Below are 18,828 nucleotides of genomic sequence, written 5' to 3'. Positions count from 1 at the left end.
ATTGACAAGTCATTTATAGAGCTATTGGCTTACACATTATATATTGAATGTGCCTCTACTGTACTTGACTGAAGTTTTTAGTCTGTTCAGTAGGTTCCGTGGTACCTGACTTTGTTGCAGTACAACAGAATGCTCTTCCTCTGTTTTCTGATGATGTAAAAAAACATTGAAACACACTCCTAAAATTGTATTGTGTGCACATGGTGGACACATGTTTTTAATTCCAAGTTTCAGGTTTACCAAGCCATATGGCTACTGCTGTCCACCTTATTATGATAATATGTATCTATCTTTCTAATCTAATCTAATAGAGAGAGACCTTAAACAGGCATTTTGCTTAGAAAGTCAGGCTATACATTTTAATATAAACAAACAAATAAATATGCATTAGCTGTAGAAAACAAACATTTGCTACTGAATAGTGTATGAATCATCCAAGGTGTCTGACATCACTAAATCTTTAAGGTTAGGGAGTTTTTTGAGCATAAATAAATATTTACCATCATCGTCATCATTTTTAAAAGTCTCAAGGCAACTTGACAAGATAAAATACTCCTGTTCAACCAGTTACTGTTTTATTATGTAAACAACTGTATGGGACAAATATTTTTCAAATCTGTGTTCAGGGAAGCTCACAGTGACTTGTGTGCCAAAGATCTCTGTTCCATATGGTTGCCACAGAACCACAGCTGGTTACAGAGGATTCTTGGGCATATTTTCAGTTGCATGTTCAGTTCAGAGGGGATATACACACCAGGCTTCTTGGTGCTCACTGTAATCCTGCTTAAATGGAACATATCCCCTTATCCACTTGTGCTGCACATCACAGGGTAAAATTAGTAGTTGTGTGGGAAAGCTCTCTTTCAGGGGAGTTTGTCTGACAATTCATGATCATCTCATTAGGAAACCCCTGATAGTGCCAGAGGAACCTTTGAAAATCAGTGTATTAGATTATCATAAGAGCATTTTGAGTTTGTTACATTTTCATCATAATGTTGTACTCATAGTAGGCTTCTTTTGTGTGTAGTATTAACTTATGGCTGGGTTTTCCCTGTTACATAGGGGCCTCACGGAATGAACAATTTCAGTGACAACAGGTCTTCCAGGACATGAAGCAGGAAGGTTAATGTTTCCATTTCTCTTTGTGAAAGGAAAATTTGTCATTGTGGCCAAAAAGCTCCTCTGTCTGTGAAGAGCTTTTCATGACCCAGTGCCTGATTTTCATCATTAAAGAATGCAAAGGATTGTGCTGTAAATTAATGGGACTTTTGAGTAAACATAGCAAAGAATTGTGTTTGTGTTGTAAGTCTTTCTCTCCCTCTTCAATCCTATGTTTAAAGCAATTAGGCAGGGTTTACCTAGGTATCACAGTTTTTATTATGTAGAAAACTAATACTGATTTTTAAAAAATGTTCTGCAATGACAAACTATTATATGGGGTGTATTTTTACACCTGCAAGTGTGTGTGTATGGAGTCTTTCCAACAATCTTGTGAGGTAGGGTTGGTGATTGGAAACCAAGGCAACTCACAATAAGAAATAAATCCCTTTAAAAACCAATAACCATAAAACAAGTATAAACAGTTGCAAAACAGCTTAAAGTGGCATGATTCCAAATTTTGGGTTGGGTGAATGAAGTTTATGTATTTATTTTTATTTATTATTTGATTTATATCCCACCCTTCCTCCCAGTAGGAGCCCAGGGTGGCAAACAAAAGCTCTAAAAACACTTTAAAAATAATAAAAACAGACTTTGAAATATATTAAAACAAAACATCTTTAAAAACATTTTTTAAAAGCTTTAAAAACATTTTTTTAAAAAAATGTTTAAAAACATATTAAAAAGCAATTCCAACACAGACACAGACTGGAATAAGGTCTCAACTTAAAAAGCTTGTTAAAAGAACAAGTTCCTTATCACTTGAGGCTACCGTTTTCCCTGGTTGAGTAAGCCCCATTGAATACATTGGGATTTGCTTCTGAGTAAACAAACAAAGGATTGCGCTATAAATATCTTTACAGGTTGTGTAAATAATAAACATATTTGATAGTCATACGTATATAAATATTTCTTCATACTATGTCCCAATAAGTATCTGATTTCACACTATGGTTGTACAATACTTCCTTTACATTTTAAGTATGCCCTTCTTCCTTGGGGTGGTCATGGATCTCCATTGTTTTCATCCTGTTATCTTTTCAGTGCCAGGTCAAGACTTTCCTCTTCTCCCATGCATTTCAGCATGTGTTTTTAAATTGTTTTTTAAAATTGTTTTTGTGTTTTAAAATTTGTATATTTGTTTTTAATGTTTTTAATTGCTGTAAACCGTCCAGAGAGCTTCGGCTATGGGGTGGTATATAAATGTAATAAACACATTTGTTATTTTTTATACCAGTACCAGCATACTCCTACTTCTTCCTGGTGGACAGCTTGCTCTTTTTTCATCTTACCCTTGGAAGTTATGAATGACAGAAACATACCTAGTGCATTTCCTTCTGTTGACATCAGTGTTTGATGTGTTTTCTGAATGCTTGATCCTTGGCAGTAGGAATTGTTATTTATGTTCAGCACTAATGTAAGCACAGACAAACAGATTTCTGCTACAGCACACTACAGTTACATTAATTGGAATGGTAATGATGTATTGTTCTAGTGGACAACATATGATCTAGACTTCAAAAGGTTTTGCTGTACTCCTGAGCATTCATGTTTACCATATTTAGGAGTGCTTTATCTTCCTCATGCTCACTGGGGAGGCCATGTTTTCAATTTGTAATCTTAGATAATTGCATGAGGCAAGCAGGATTAGATCAGGTTTTATAATGAGGGTATAGCAGCAAAGGATCTGAAGCATTTAGACTGAAGATACCACAATCTTCCACTGTGAAGTGATCAGTCAGTAATAGAACCTCAAAAAAAAAAAAATCAAGGTAGCACCAACTCTTTTCAAAATTTGGGTGCCTTTGTAAGGAGTACCAGCTAGTTACACAAAACAAGAGTGAGAGAGAAGTCTGGGGAACAGCATTTGGAATGAACAGTTGATTTCAAAGGGACATCAGGAATGTATTATTGATTAATTAATTAAATTTATATCCCACCCTTCATCCCAGAAGGAGCCCATTTAGAATTTCTTACAGACCAGATTGTTTTATCTATTAGATGAGGAACAAATGAAACATCTCAAGTAAAATAAAACTCTTTGCCTATATCGCATGTAGTGGCTCAAATATGCTTCACCCAAAATAAAAAATGAGCTATGAAAATAACATCCCAGCTGTCACGTAATATTTCTTATGCATGTTTTCCTAAAGGAACTTGTGTATGCTTGGGTAATTTCTCAGAGTTTTTTTCTGGTCAAAATCTGAATATTTTGCAATATACTAAACTTAGTACTAATTTTAGAAAACCTTTCCTTTATTATATACTAGTAGCCATGGACATGGCATTGCTCAGAAATTCTATGAAACCAAAATATCAGTACAGTTTTGAAATGTGGTTAAAATCAGTGCAGTTTTCAAAGGTTCAGACTGCCATTTTGATTCAAAATGGTGGCCAATTGTATCCAAACATGAAAACCTGCTCCTTGATCTCATGAACCATCATGCAAAATTTGGTTACATTATGAGTGGAAGCCAGTGCTGAGGAGGGAAAAGAAAGAGAGAAAAAGACCACCTCACTCCTCAATCATCACCACCTGTGGATTCGGCAGCCCCTCTGGGAGCAGGAAGGGGCCAACAACAGCCTCAGAGACAGTGGGGGGTTGCAAGCACAGCTGAGGGGAATTGGGCTTTTAGGCGTTCTACTCAAAAGTAACAGCAGCAGCGGAAGCCAGTGGCTCAGAGCACACTTGGTGTTGCACTGCATGCCAAATGGGGACAAATGGCGCTATCAACATGTGGAGGAACCCAATGACAATACCATGATATTGATAAGCAATATCTTGCAATATTAATTTGCTGGTTTGTTGTAATAACTTGAGTTTATGGTGACCTTGATTGTGGTGTTTTATTTGTTCACAGTGCTGAATGGTTATTTATCAGGGGCTGAAGTTGTGTAGTACCATGTATGTTATGATTATGTAGTTGGGAGTGAGTCATTGGAAGTAGTTTTATACCCTCCTCCTCAGGGTGAGAGCCTACTCTGATACGGAACTGGGCCCCTCTCATGTGAGAGATGGGAGAGGAGTATTCTGTGGGTGTGGGGCATGAGTCCTTTAGTGCTTTAGAGATAGGGGGAGTATTTTACATGTGTATGCTTGGTAGTGATTCTTTGTATGTGGGTGGTTGTAACGTTGCTGAGTGCGGGTGGTTGATGTATGAGCAGTTGGTTGATATGTTTGAAGTAGTGAATGATGGCAGTGGTTGTATGGAATGGATGGTGAGTGGTCATATTCTGATTGCTATTTATATTATACTGCTTGTCATACTCTTTGAATTTTTTTTTATATTGTGTTTATGTAAATGGATGAGCCAGCGTGGTGCAGTGGTTAAGGTGTTGGACTACGATCTGGGAGACCAGGATTCGAATCCCCACACAGCCATGAAGCTCACTGGGTGACCTTGGGCCTGTCACTGCCTCTCAGCCTCAGAGGAAGACAATGGTAAACCCCCTCTGAATACTGCTTACCATGAAAACCCTATTTGTAGGGTTGCCATAAATTGGAATCGACTTGAAGGCTGTCGATACCATACATGTAAATGGATATTGTTCATGTATTTTGCTTTGTAAATTAATTTGATATGGTTTTTATTGTATTTGCATATTCTGTTGTAAACCACTTTGAGATATTTCAGATGGTAAGCAGTCTATAAATGGAATAATAATAATAATAATAATAATAATAATAATAATAATAATAATAATAAATCTTAAGAGGTGTCCAAATGGCAAACAAACAACTTTCCAAAATATATAGTAGATCAATATATTATCAACTGATTTAAAAATCAGTTAATTTAAAAATATATTCCTTGCTGCAGCTGCAATGTCCAAAGCAATTTCTGACGGCTATCTTCAACATGTTTTCAAAACATGCTATAAAATAACTAAAAATCTTGCTACAAGGGCACAATCCTATTCTGAAAATATGCTGGTTGAGGGGCTGTAACATATGACAGGAAAAAACACACTATGCTAGTGCAATGAAATATGCTGCCATCACAAGAGATAAGCTGGCGCAACTGCTTAGCTACCTGTTACACTGGTGAATATGCACCAAAATGGGGCAGAGTCCTGGTTGGCACAGGGGAGGAGGACACATTGATTTAACCCTGTAGTCCCTCACACAACAACTACACTTGCATTGATAGTGCAACTTTACACTGATCGTGGTGCTGGCCCAAGGAAATTCCCTCCCACTGAATTAAATGTAGAGGAGAAAAATACCTCCAAATGACATCTGTCACAATGAAGGGATGGTTTTTCAGTTTGAGGGCCCAACCGTCTGGGGGGCGCATGCCCATGTTGGGTGAGGTCAGAGGCAAAAGTGGGTGGAGCAACAGATGCGACTTTTACCTTCCTACAGTCATCTACAGTCCAGCCACGCAAGTCAGGATTTTTCTACACACACACACGTCTCCATCCAGGCAAACAAGAGACAATAATCACAGTTTGATGCATTCCAGCCTAGCAAAAGCACTTAAGGGAGTGACACAGGGCTGGTGAGGGTGTGTGGCTTTGGGAGAGTCCTGAGGGCTGGATAGAGAGGCCTGAAGGGCAGATTTGGCTCCCAGGCCCCAGGTTCTCCTCTCCTCAAAGTATAGTCTATGGCAGAACGCTGCACCCAATCACAGCACATGCCTAGATGTAAACCCCAGATCAGGGAAACCACCCAGGGGTGTGCAGCATGGGGCTCTGTCACCCTGGCCTCATGTGCACAATTAGAACATGAGAACCCTGGTGATAGAACAGAGGGAGAAAGGGCACTTTGACCAAAACAGGAGTACTTTATACCAAACAGCCTATCTCCAAACACTTGCTGACACCTTTTCCTAGAACTGTTACAGGCTCCTAATCTTGAGACACAGACGCCCAACCCACTTCCACTCCCACACCTGGTGATGCAAAGATAGGGTTGCCATATTGCCCGGTTAGCCAGGTTTTACCCGGATTCTTTGCATGCCACCCAGCGCCCATTTAGCCCCTTAGGTGGCCTGGATTCTCAGCTTTAATTTAAAAAAAAATTAAGTTTCTAGGTGGTCCGGTTCTCGAGATATACATAAAAACGTCAGCCGCCACCTGACTGTTAAATCTTTCTTTAAACAGTACTGTACAGCACTTCGTAGCTTTAACCCTGCCCATTCAGGATTGCAGCCAATCAGTGAAGCCAGGGTTGTGTTTCAGTTTGATTGACCTGAGGCAATGTCTAGAAAACCTCATTGCAAGGCCAGAAAATGGTGGTTTCCCCCGTTTATTTGAAAATCTCATAAATTGGGTAAGTATATACATTTCAGTTTTTTTCCCTCTTGTGTGCAGGAGTCAGATCCTGGGCAGTGTTTTGAAAACCTTCCCAATACTTGCTTTTGTAAAAGCAATGCTAATCCCATATGCCCAGAGTAAATCCCATTGAATTCAATAGGACTTACTTTTGAGTAGACATGGTTATGAATGTGCTGAAAATCAATGGGACTTCGGAGTGAATGTAAAAAATAATTGTGTTTGTGTTCTAACTCTTTCTGTTCCCCTTCCAGTCCTATTTAAAGCAAGTAGGCAGGGCTTACTTAGGTATTACAGTTTTTATTCTGTAGGAAACTAATACTGATTTTTTTAAAACTAATACTGATTTTTCTGCAATGACCAACTGGTTTGACAATAAACTATTATATGGGCTGTATGTATTTATACATCTGCAGTGTGTGTGCATGCGTGTATGTTGTGCACCGCCCAGAGAGCTACGGCTATTGGGCGTTATAGAAATATAATAAATAAATAAATAAATAATAAATATGGAGTCTTTCCAACAACCCTGTGAGGTAGGGTTGGAAACCAAGGCAGCTCACAACAAGAAATAAAGCCATTTAAAATCCAATAACCATAAAAACAAGTTTAAACAGTTGCAAAACAGCATAAAGTGGCATGATTCGGAATTTTGGGTTGTGTGAATGAAGTTGCTTATCACTTGAGGTTGCATTTCTGTCCCCGTTTGAGTAACCCCACTGAATACACTGGGACTTGCTTCTGAATAAATAAACCTAGGATTGCACTATAAATATCTTTACAGTTTGTGTAAATAATAAATATATTTTATAGTCATGCTTATATAAATATTTCTTCATTTATCATATTTTTGGTTTTTGGTTAGGAATCCTGACTTGTTGTGAGATGCTTCGTTTTCTGCCTTACTCATAGGAATCTTGTTGTGGTTGGCATGGTATTGCATTTAGGAAAGTGTTACTGCCTTTTGTGTTGTTGTTTTCATATTTGCATTTCACTTATCTTTAACCTCACTCCGTTACAGCCATAGAAGCAGCAGCAGCATATGCAAGATAATTAACTCCCATTAGTGATAAGAACAAGAATTTATAATTATTATTTTAATTAAAACAAGAGGCTTATGAGTACTTTGAAGAGGACCAGATATTTATTTTCTTTCTGAGCTCAGGACTGGGTCTTTCATGATGCCCGGGGGGGGGGCAGCAGGAGAGTAGTCGATAAGACAGACATCCTGGCATTCTAATCAGCAAGGTATGTGTGGAGTTGTTGCACACTTCCAGGCCCAGTTTCATTTTGAGTATGGAGGTGGAACCTGTGTAGATGTGGTTGATCAAAGGGAGAAGAAATTTTGAGTTAAGCAAAGCTCTGCTTTTATAAAACCTAAGAAACATACAGATACTTTGAATGTCGATGAGTGCCTGCACCAGTGGAATACTGGAGGAACTTGTAAAACTTGCTGCAACAGTATTTAGAACTGAGCATGTGGTGTGAAAGACTCCTTTTCCTAACATTTTGGCTTCTTGTTTTTCTCCACCCACCACATCTCTGAAATATATCGTATATGTAATGGTTAACCATACTGCTGCCCTGACTTACTTTATGTTTGTTGCTATTTTGTGTTTTTATTATGTTTTTATATTGACTGTGTATTTTTATTGTTTTTATTATATTTATAAGCTGTGCTGAGCTCTGTTTTTAACAGCAGAAGGGCAGGATATAAATCCAGTTAATCAATAAATAAATATTCCATAGTGTTGGAAACTAGAGTCTAGGCTTTTAAGGCTGAAAATGTTGCTTTAAAAAAAAAGATTTCTCACATCTTTCCCCAGTTTTTGGTGGTAATTCCTAGGCACAAAAACAAAACAACTGGACAATCCAAATATTAATATGCAAATAATTTGCATAATATGCAAATAACATGCAAATAATTTGCATAATATGCAAATTAGCCTGCCCGGATTTGTGGAACCTGAATATGGCAACCCTATGCAAAGACAGAGTACTCCACACGGGTAAGCAGTGGATGAGAGGATCCATGCCAGACAGCATAACTGCTACAACTGTTTTCCTTGTATCTCTATCCCCACCCATGATTTGCCTAAACTGTATTACCCTCTTGCTTCCCAACAGTGGGGAGTGATGCCTTCTGCACAAGGCTATGGTCTGAAGGCACAGGAGGCCAGCACCCTGCTGAAGCTAAGCAGGGTCAGGTCTGGTCGGTGCCTGGATATCAGACCGCCTCGGAACCATATGTAAGCCGCCTTGGGTTTCATGAAAAGAAAGGCAGGGTGCAAATGTAATAAATAATAAATAAATAAGTGGAGCACTCTACCGCACATACAGGTAGAGACCAGGTGTTCCTCTCCAACCATTGCCTCTGTTAACCAAAAACCCAAGAACACTTTGAGCTTGCAGGATCACAGCCTGGGTGCATGGACCAGAGCAAAATGTCAGTGCACACAGAGATTTCCACTGCAACAGGGAAAGGTGTAACTATGGCCTCCGTCACTCTAGTCTCTCCCGTCACAAGCTAAGGAGGGAAGGGGAAGGGGCTGAGGCGTAAGCACTCACAGAGCACCCAACTAGCACCACTCAGAAGGTTCTCAATAATCATTCCTCATTGCTCTTTCTGCATCTCCCTTTGCTCTTCAACAGGCAGCTCTCCAACAGGTGTAGGATCTAACCAGCTTCAAGTGCCATGCAAACCATGATGGAGGGCCACCACATGATCAGCAGCAGTGACCAGGATGCTTCTAGTTGTTCCTCTGTGGGGTTGTGCCAGCCTAGTTACTCCAGGCAGGCTCCTGCATCCTTCCAATGTCCATGACAGACAGTTATGCAGCAGGTGATACACTGTTCTCAATGTGGAGCTGGAGCCATGGGGTACACTGCACGTGCTATCTGTTAAGTCCTATCCAGGACACAGGAGCCCTCCTGCAATGACTAGCTGGCACCCCTAGACGTTAGTCTTTTTTATTTGATCTACTCCATCCCTGATGCTGTGAAAAAACAGATATGATGTTGGCACACGTTTCTGTGTTCCTAGTGGCCAATAGGATTGGAATTCCTTTCCCTCAGCCTGGTATGATTTGGCTTTAGCTGGTTTCAGCTAAGAGGTGATGAAGAGCTCAATACTATTAGGGCTCAGGACCCAGTGGCCCTCCACTCTCTGCTCACTCAAACTGGGGAGCAAGAGGGGGCAGGCCTCTCAGGACCCACAGGTGGGATGGATGATACAGCTGTATGAATAAGAGGTATTCTGTTCAGTAGAAAGGAGAAGAGACAGGCAGTGAGGCCTGCTAGGATGCTGTTGGCCAAAATATTGGTCACATGGATTGCCAGGGGGAGGGCTGGCCGAAAAGGGCTGCTGGTCCATGAAGCACATCTCCTGATTGGTTCAGCTGTGCCTGCATGTGGGAGCCTCTCTCCATGGCTTCTAGTGTGGGGTTTTACTTTGGACTCCAGAACCAGAGCTGTTCTACCAGGCTAGGACTCCTCCTGAGGCTCATGCGATCCTTGTGTGGTGGAAGGGGACTCAAACTCCTGCCTGTAGGGATGCCTAGGGATTTGTATCACCTAGATTGTTGCTGCTTGTGCCACAGGACATGGGGAGTGAGGGCAGGGCTGGCACCATAGGGCAGCCAGGTTGGGCCCTGACAAAGGGCCCCTGCAGACCATAGGGATCCCCTAAAGGACCCCTCCTTAGGGTAGGAGGGTGGCACTCCCATTCTGTGATCCATGGCACCATCTGGTCCTGCAACCCAACCCTGCTGCTGCTAACAGAGAGGGATCTCCCAGGCACACCCCCCCAATACAGATAGTGCAGGCTGTAATAAGCCTGCCCGCATGCCCCACCTACCTCTTCCATCACCCAAGATGCCTACCACCACCAAGATGCCAGTGGGGGGTTCCCTAAGGGGCTGACGCCCCCACTGCCATCTTGGTTGATGGCAGGCATGTGAGCTGCATGCACATGTCATTAACATTACATGAGAGGTAGGTGGGGCGTGCGGGCAGGCTTATTAGCCCTGTGCCATCTGTATCGGGGGTCTGGGTCAGGCCTACAGTGATGTGGGACCAGGGCAGGCTAGTGCCCAAGAGTCCAGTCATGCCTGTTGCCGGCCCTGGGTGAGAGCACTGTAGTAACACCATGTGCACTGTGTGTGGGGCAGGAGGATGTTCTGGGAGGGGTGTCCCCATCAGCATCCATGCATTGGCTCCCTCTGTGTGTGGGTGGAATGAGGATGTTGTCATCCTAATAGCCTCTGATTGGGGGGTCTAGCAGAGTTTCCATGGATACTGGGGGCATGGCCTTGTTCCTTTGTGGTTTTTTTTTTTTTTTGTAGCTGTGTGTTTTCTCCTTCCTGTACTGGGCTGAGCGAGTATAAGATCAAAGTATTATGTTTCTGTGAAAGAGCATATGTCTGTGAAAGAGCACATGGTGTCACAGGAATGGCTGTGACTGGTAACAACTTTAAAAAGGTAAACATTTTACAAGATTGTATTTCAGTGTGGCAACTGGATATCTACAAATACAAGATAAGATGGGGGGGTGTATCACTGGAGTGTTGTTGCTAAATTTGTAAAAGGCTCAGTAGGCAGAAGTAAAATTTTCATTTTTTTTTCTCAAAACAAAAATGAACTGCAAATACAGTTTCTAAAAGTGAGCATGTTTTGCTTTTTCAAAAAAAAAAGAACCCACCTTTTTCCAGAAGAGGGTTGAAGAAACCAAGCCAGGATCGTGCTATGTAGCATGGATCACAACATGGAACATTTAAACCATAGCTGTGGTTTTCAAACTGTATACTAGGGTCCCTCAGAAGGCTAATGTGCCCCTCAGCAAGAAGATTACAAAATTATTATTATTAAATATCAGTCCTGACCTTTCTCCTAAGGGAACCCAGGACAGCAAGCAAAAAAGCAGCAAACAGCAAAACAATACAATTAAAAATTAAATAAATGAAAACCTCTAAAACATTAAGAACATTTAAAAACAGTCATATATCCTCACAGCTCATCCAAGAGGCCTGCCTAATGGTGACAACTGGCTTCCTTGAAAGACAACTTGCCGATCATTGTGCTAAATGCAGCCATGATGAACTGTGAGTTCACATAGGGTGTCATCTAAGGGCATGTACACATTAGTTGCTTAAAATGCAGCAAAGTCGTTTCTCCCTGCTGTGTTTCAAGTCACATATGCATTTATTTATTTATTTATTTAATTAATTAATTACATTTTTAGACCGCCCTATAGCATTGAGCTCTCAGGGCGGTGTACAACAGGATAAAACACATTTAAAATACGAGCAAGTGTGAATTTCATTATACAGTTATAAAAACATTTTAAGCACAAGATTAAAAGATTAAAATAAGCATTACAATTACAAAATTTAAACTTAATATGCCATTTAAAATGCCTGGGCAAAGAGGTAGGTTTTTACCTGGCGCCAAAAAGATAGAAGAGAAGGCGCCAGGCGTATCTCGTCAGGGAGGGCATTCCATAATTCGGGGGCCACCACTGAGAAGGCTCTAGATCTAGTTGTCGTTCTCCGGGCCTCCCTATGAGTCGGGACCCAGAGAAGAGCCTTTGAAGTCGAGTGAAGCGAACGGGTAGGCACATAGCGGGAGAGGCGTTCCACCAGGTATTGCGGTCCGATGCCATTTAAGGCTTTATAGGTAAGAACCAACACTTTGAATGTGGCCCGGAAACATATTGGTAGCCAGTGCAGTTGGGCCAGAATAGGTGTTATATGGTCAAATTTCTTTGTCCCAGTAAGAACTCTGGCCACAGCATTCTGCACCAGCTGAAGTTTCCGAATCGTCTTCAAAGGTAGCCCTACGTAGAGTGCATTACAGTAGTCCAATCTAGAGGTTACCAGAGCATGGATAACTGAGGCGAGATTCTCCCTGTCCAGATAGGGTCGTAGTTGGGCTACTAGCCGAAGCTGGTAAAACGCATTCCATGCCACCGAGGCTACCTGAGCCTCAAGTGACAGGAGCGGATCTAATAAAATCCCCAAACTACGGACCTGCTCCTTTAGGGGGAGTGTAACCCCATCTAGGGCAGGTCGGACATCAGCCATCTGGGCAGAGAGCCCCCCAACCAACAGCATCTCAGTCTTGTCAGGATGGAGCTTCAGTTTATTGGCTCTCATCCAGTCCATTATCGCGGCCAGGCAGCGGTTTAATACATCAACAGCCTCACCTGAAGAAGATGAAAAGGAGAAGTAGAGTTGCGTATCATCAGCATATTGCTGGAAACGCACTCCAAATCTCCTAATGACCTCACCCAGCGGCTTCATATAGATATTAAAAAGCATGGGGGACAGAACTGAGCCCTGCGGGACCCCATACTGGAGTACCCAGAGACTCGAGCAATGCTCCACAAGCACCACCTTCTGGAGACGACCCTCGAGATAGGAGCACAGCCACTGCCAGGCAGTACCTCCAACTCCCAAATCCGAGAGTCGCTCCAAAAGAATACCATGGTCGATGGTATCAAAAGCCGCTGAGAGATCAAGGAGAACCAACAGAGTTACACTCCCTCTGTCTTTCTCCCGACAGAAGTCATCATACAGGGCGACCAAGGCCGTTTCTGTACCAAACCCCGGCCGAAAGCCCGATTGAAATGGATCCAGGTAATCAGTTTCATCCAAGAGAGCCTGGAGTTGGCAAGCGACCACACGCTCTAGAACCTTGCCCAGGAATGGGACATTTGCTACCAGCCTATAGTTGTCAAGATTATCAGGGTCCAAGGATGGTTTTTTTAGGAGCGGTCTCACCACCGCCTGTTTCAGGTGGAGTGGGACCACTCCCTCTCGTAGAGAGGCATTGATCACCTCCTTGGCCCAGACGGCTGTCCCATTCCTGCTAGCTTTTATTAGCCATGAAGGGCAAGGATCCAGAGTAGAAGTGGTTGCCCGCACCTGTCCAAGGACCTTGTCCACATCCTCGAGCTGTACCAACTGAAACTCATCCAATAAAACAGAACAAGACTGTGCTCTGGACACCTCGTTAGGTTCAACTGTTACAATACTGGAGTCAAGGTCCCGGCGAATGTTCATGATCTTGTCCTGAAAGTGTCTTGCAAACTCATTACAACGGGCTATTGATGGTATTATAGCGTCCTGGGGACCAGAATGTAAAAGTCCTCGGACAACTTTATAAAGTTCTGCTGGGCGATTAACAGATGACTGAATAGAGGCAGCAAAGTACTGTTTCTTTGCTGCCCTCACCGCCTTCATATAGAGCTTGGTAGAGGCCCTCACAAGTACATGATTACAATTGTCGGAAGTTCGCCTCCATTTGCACTCGAGCCGTCTCCGTTCTTGCTTCATCACTCTTAGCTCCGAGGTAAACCAAGGAGCCAATTGAGCTCTGCATAGGAGAGGGCGCATCAGGGCGATCGCGTCAACTGCCCGAGTCATTTCCGTGTTCCACAGATTGACCAGCGTTTCGACAGGATCGTCAGTTTTATCAGTCGGAAAACTCCCTAGAGCCTTTTGAAAACCCTCAGGATTCATTAGTCTCCGGGGGCGGACCATCTTAATTGGTCCTCCACCCTTGCAGAGGGGAGAAAACAGTGTGAGTCTAAACCTCAGTAGGCGGTGATCTGTCCATGACAAAGGAATAGATGTAAAATTCCTCACTCCCAGATCACCATCCCCTATTCCCGTGGCAAAAATCAAGTCTAGAGTGTGCCCTGACACATGCGTGGGGCCAGTAACAAATTGAGACAGCCCCATGGCTGTCATGGAGGTCATGAAGTCCTGAGCCGCTCCAGACATAGCGGTCTCAGCATGAATGTTGAGATCCCCCAACACCAAAAGTTTGGGGGGTCGCAACAACAAGTCCGAGACCACCTCTGTCAGCTCAGTTAGGGAGGCTGTTGGGCAGCAGGGTGGACGGTACACCAACAGTATTCCCAGTCTGTCTCGCTGACCCAACGTAATGTGCAGACACTCCAGACCATTAGCCACCTGGATAGGGTGCCTAATAAGAGGGATGGAACTCCTATAGACCACAGCGATTCCCCCTCCCCGACTCTCGGATCTACCCAGATGCTGAACCGAGTACCCAGGTGGGCATAGCTGGGAGAGATTAACACCGCCCAGATTGCTCAACCAGGTCTCGGTAATACATGCCAGATCGGCCACCTCATCCACAATTAAATCATGGATGAGGGAGATTTTATTATTTACCGATCTGGCATTAAAAAGCAGCAACTGGAGATCCGAGAGTTGACTGATAGAACTACCAGCAGTTGCTATACACTATGCTATATATGCATGTTGCTATATACATTAGAGAGGATGTGTATGGGGATGTCTTCACCCAATACACATTGCCGAGCTATTGTCTGTCCATGCACAGTTATCTGCACAGATGCAATGGCTGTCTCAAATGTACACACCTGCCTTAACTGCGAAGTGAAGTTTTCTGGACAGATTGAAGCTAGTTTGAGGGAAAAGTATCAAACCACAGTACTTCTCAAGAAACTATAGGATCGATGTGGATTATGGGTAATGCGTGTATGTGGCTTCAAAAGCTAGCAGTGAGAGTGCACTGGATGCAGAGTAAACAGTAATGTGTACACACAGCCTAAGAAAATGGAAAATGGACTGCCTTCAAGTCGATCCCAACCTATGGCCACCCTATGAATAGGGTTTTCATGGTAAGCGGTATTCAGAGGAGGTTTACCATTGCCTCCAAAGCTAGTCCTCCCCAGCCACAGCTGCACAAGCCAGCCCCTTCCTTGTCCGCAACTGCCAGCTGGGGGCAACTGGGCTCCTTGGGACTATGCAGCTTGCCCACAGCTGCACAGGTAGCAAGGCACGTAACCCGAGCTACTCACTGTGGGGGTGATCTTTAGCTGGCCCTTGACACCCAGGAGACATGCCTAATGTTCTGTGTGAACCGCCTGCCTGTTCCAGAACATACGTCTGAATCCTCTGCAATGCACAGGGAATTTCTCCGCAAAGCCCCAGTTCAGATGCTGCCTGGGCTCCTGGGAGGAAGGGTGGGATATAAAATTAAAGAAAGAAATGAATGTCATGATCTTCAGCCAGTAGACCATAGTTTATTAGCATGACAGCATCTCCCCTCATCCCTCACCTCATGTGCCTGCAGACTTTAGCACTTCTATCCTAGTTTGTTAAACCACAGTTTCTTGTGATGCTGAAATCTGCAAGGAGGGAGAGGACAAAGAAACAGGTGTTACTGGGTCAATAAGCCATGGTTTATTGGCTCACAATTATGTCTAAACTAGGACAGTGTGGAAAAGTTCCTTGAAGGAAAAAAATTTGAAAGTGTATACCCTGATTTTCTGTTAAAAGGAACCCATCACATGATTGAAATTTCTCTATTTAAAAAATGTAAACAGGAAAAACAGCAGCAAATACCGCAAAGGCCCTGTTCCATGTACCAACCAATTTTACTTACAAAACAGAATCTACAGCATGGACACCAAAGTAACTTTGGTAGCATCCTGCAGCAGTCAAACCAAAATTAGCTGCTTTCCTCTTTAATTGTTCCAAGTAAATACTGCAGTTTATGCTGACTTAGATCAAGATCTTTCTGCCAATGGCTGAGAAAAACTTACTCCTGACATCCTTTGTAATGGGACAGTGGACATGTAGAATGCCCTCGACAAGCTCCATCTCCATAGATACAATGATGGAGATGGTAAGCAATATTATTATAGCATCCATCTAAAACTGCTGAAAGAATATGCTGAAACTTCAGCAAAATGGATGTTTTCATTAAGGAGAATTTATAGAAACATCTGATAAAAATAGGATTCAAATCCATAGTTGACTTTTATCATAGCAGGCACATTTCAGAGCAGTCGCTGTCTCTTCTCTAATCTCTATTTGTAAACTGCATTTATGTATTACTGCAAACTGCCTTGGACATTTGTTGACAGAAAACTAAGTTACAGATTTTATTAATAATAATGTTTGCATTAAAAAAGTTTTATTTTAAAAGCCTAATTTTGGGGGGAGGGGAAGAACCCAGACTCTTCAGACTGGGTTGCACATTTTTTTGTATCCACTCATATTAATGTTTACATAAAAGTAGGCCTGAATGGGACTTTACATCCAAGTAAGGCTCTTTATCAATGAAGGGTGGTTCATTGGGTTGAATGGGGCACTACCCCACCAATCAGTCAATCTACACCGTTTCTTCCTCTGCCTTGTAGAAGTCAGCAGGGAGGAGGATCGGGACAAAAAAAAGAGAACTAGTGGGCTCCACCTGTCGTTGACCTCCCTGTGTTCCACCCTACTAGTCAGCACTGCCTATTATGTTTAGTGATGTCACCTCCTGAGTAAACGTGCAAAGGATTGCAACCATGCAGCGCAATCTTGTGCATATTTTACTCCAGCTACACTCAATGGGACAATACAAGGCAGTTGCTTTTATTTATTTCGGAGCAACTCCCATTGAACTAAGTGGGATTTCGCTTCAACAAAACTGGCATAGGGTTGGCCTACAAGCCTGCAATCCTATGCCTATTTAGTAAGGAGTAAGGTCCATTGAACTCGATGGGGCCTACTTTTTAGAATCCTATGCCACGGCTTATGCTGATCGTAACCAGGAGAGAAAATTCAATGCGCCTGTTAAAAGGTTACAATCCCATACCGGTACCAGGGAGTAAATCCTATTGAATGCAAATCCCATGGAAAGCTGAATAAAGACGCACAAAGCTGCAGCTGGAAGAGCATGTAAGGCCCTACTCCAGTCACGCACTCCCCCCCCCCTTTCCTCTTATGTCTCTTCGGAGGGAATCGGTCTCCGCTAAGACATTCCTTTCCTTCCCCCCTCTCCAGCGACTGGTCTGTAACAACAAAGAGACGCTGGCCGAGACACAAAGCTTTGGAGCCGCTAACTGAGCCGCAACGGGCAAAGACAAGAGGGAGGCGGAGCTACAACTCGTGACTCAGCAGCCAAGCTCTCATGCTCCGCCCCGCAGCCCTTACAAGGCGAGTCTCGGGACAGTGTGGCGTGGGTGCTTGTGTGCGCGCGCCCTGAGGAGAGGGGGGGCCACGCTAACCAACCCACCCGGCTGAGCGAGTAAGTCGCCGGCCGGGCAGAGGAGAAACGCGCCTTCCGCACCATCCATCCGTCTCTGAACTGGGCTGTATAAGGAGCGGCCAAAGTGGCACCTTTCTGGTTTGGAAGGAAGCCCCACCTTTTTTCCGCCTTGTAAGACTGAGCAGGTTAAAGGCGAGGTAAGGGCGTTCTTTTTGTCGTTTCCTTTTTACTTTGCACACGAAGGCGCTATGGTTGGGGGGAGGAGGAGGAAACGTGCGTTTGCTGGAGGGTGTGTGTGGAGACACGAAGGGAGGAAACGGATGGAACATAAACCTCTCCAGATGTTTAGAAAACGAGGGAGGCTGAGGGTAGCTAGCTGTGTGGTAAAGGAGCTTTCCCTCTGCCTTCTAGCCCCCATGCAAGGGTCCCCCAAGTTAATAAAACAAGTGCTGAATCTCCTTGTGTTACATGGGCATGCCAGTGATAAATCGGCCGCAGCTATGGTTCGGTAGCGGAGCCCCCCCCTCCCCATTGTCATCTGTGAGATTCTGTCAGAGGCATTGTGCACCGAGGGGTGTGTGTGTGTGACGAGAAATAGTGGGACTTCCTCGCATGCAATCACTTGGGATGTAAAAACAAAGAAGAGGTAGTCCGATGAATTGTTGGCCTGTTTGAAAGAGTACTTGGGCCGAACTTTCGTTTCGGCTCGTGGGGTGGGGTATGGATGCATATCTGGAGAGCAGGAGTCGCTTTAAACAAAACTGTGGATGACGAATGGTTTTGCCCAACCTCTCTGCTCTTGGTTTCCATCCCCCCCCCTTTAGCGGTGCATATTTGCTTGCTGGTTTTAAAAGCCTCATGGGGAGCATCAGTCTCTCTGATATTTTCCTGTGACTCTTTCCAAAGTCCTCTGTTCTGTTTTAAAAGTTTACAGCTGTGTCATGCAACTTTCACACACCAGAAGGAACTGCTTGCGATACTCACTTCTTCCCCTTTTCCTTCTCTGAGAACTCAAGCGTTTTGTAGCTGTTGGATGTAGGATCCTGAGAGGGGGTTGCCTTAGCACTGCATAATTATTCTCTACATTGCTTATGCCCTTAAATGGGCAACACATGGCAAAGACATCCTAAAGAGTAGGGCATGGTGCTGTAGGTGTCCCTTCCCCATGGTTTGTGTAGTAAGCATACAGTGATTCTTTTTCTTTGGCTACCCATTTGACTGAGTTTTGATGTATTTCTGTGTAAATGGTCTTGATAAGTTTAATTTACTAGCTTAAAAAACACAACAACATTCACACCAATGATCTGGGCTTAAACCCAGTACAAATCTAGAAGTGCTCGTGCATTTTTCCTTAAATCATTT

At 43.4% G+C, this 18,828-nt stretch overlaps 1 protein-coding gene across 3 annotated transcripts in view; it reads left to right on the top strand.

Moving 5' to 3' along the window:
* FAM107B (family with sequence similarity 107 member B) overlaps positions 1-18,828 on the top strand; it is a 128,084-nt gene that overhangs the window by 38,101 nt on the left and 71,155 nt on the right. The window contains exon 1 of one of the 3 annotated variants that reach the window (XM_061582295.1): positions 17,300-17,663. The exons of the other annotated variants lie outside the window; for them this stretch is intronic. The gene's annotated coding sequence lies outside the window, so the exon portion shown is untranslated. Of the gene's footprint in view, positions 1-17,299; positions 17,664-18,828 lie in introns of those variants that run through there. 3 annotated transcript variants of the gene reach the window in all.

Source organism: Rhineura floridana, chromosome 8 (genome assembly GCF_030035675.1).
Source record: "Rhineura floridana isolate rRhiFlo1 chromosome 8, rRhiFlo1.hap2, whole genome shotgun sequence".
Lineage (NCBI taxonomy): Eukaryota > Metazoa > Chordata > Lepidosauria > Squamata > Rhineuridae > Rhineura > Rhineura floridana.
The sequence above is the reverse complement of the archived record's forward strand: the minus strand, read 5'-3'. Positions and strand labels throughout refer to the sequence as shown.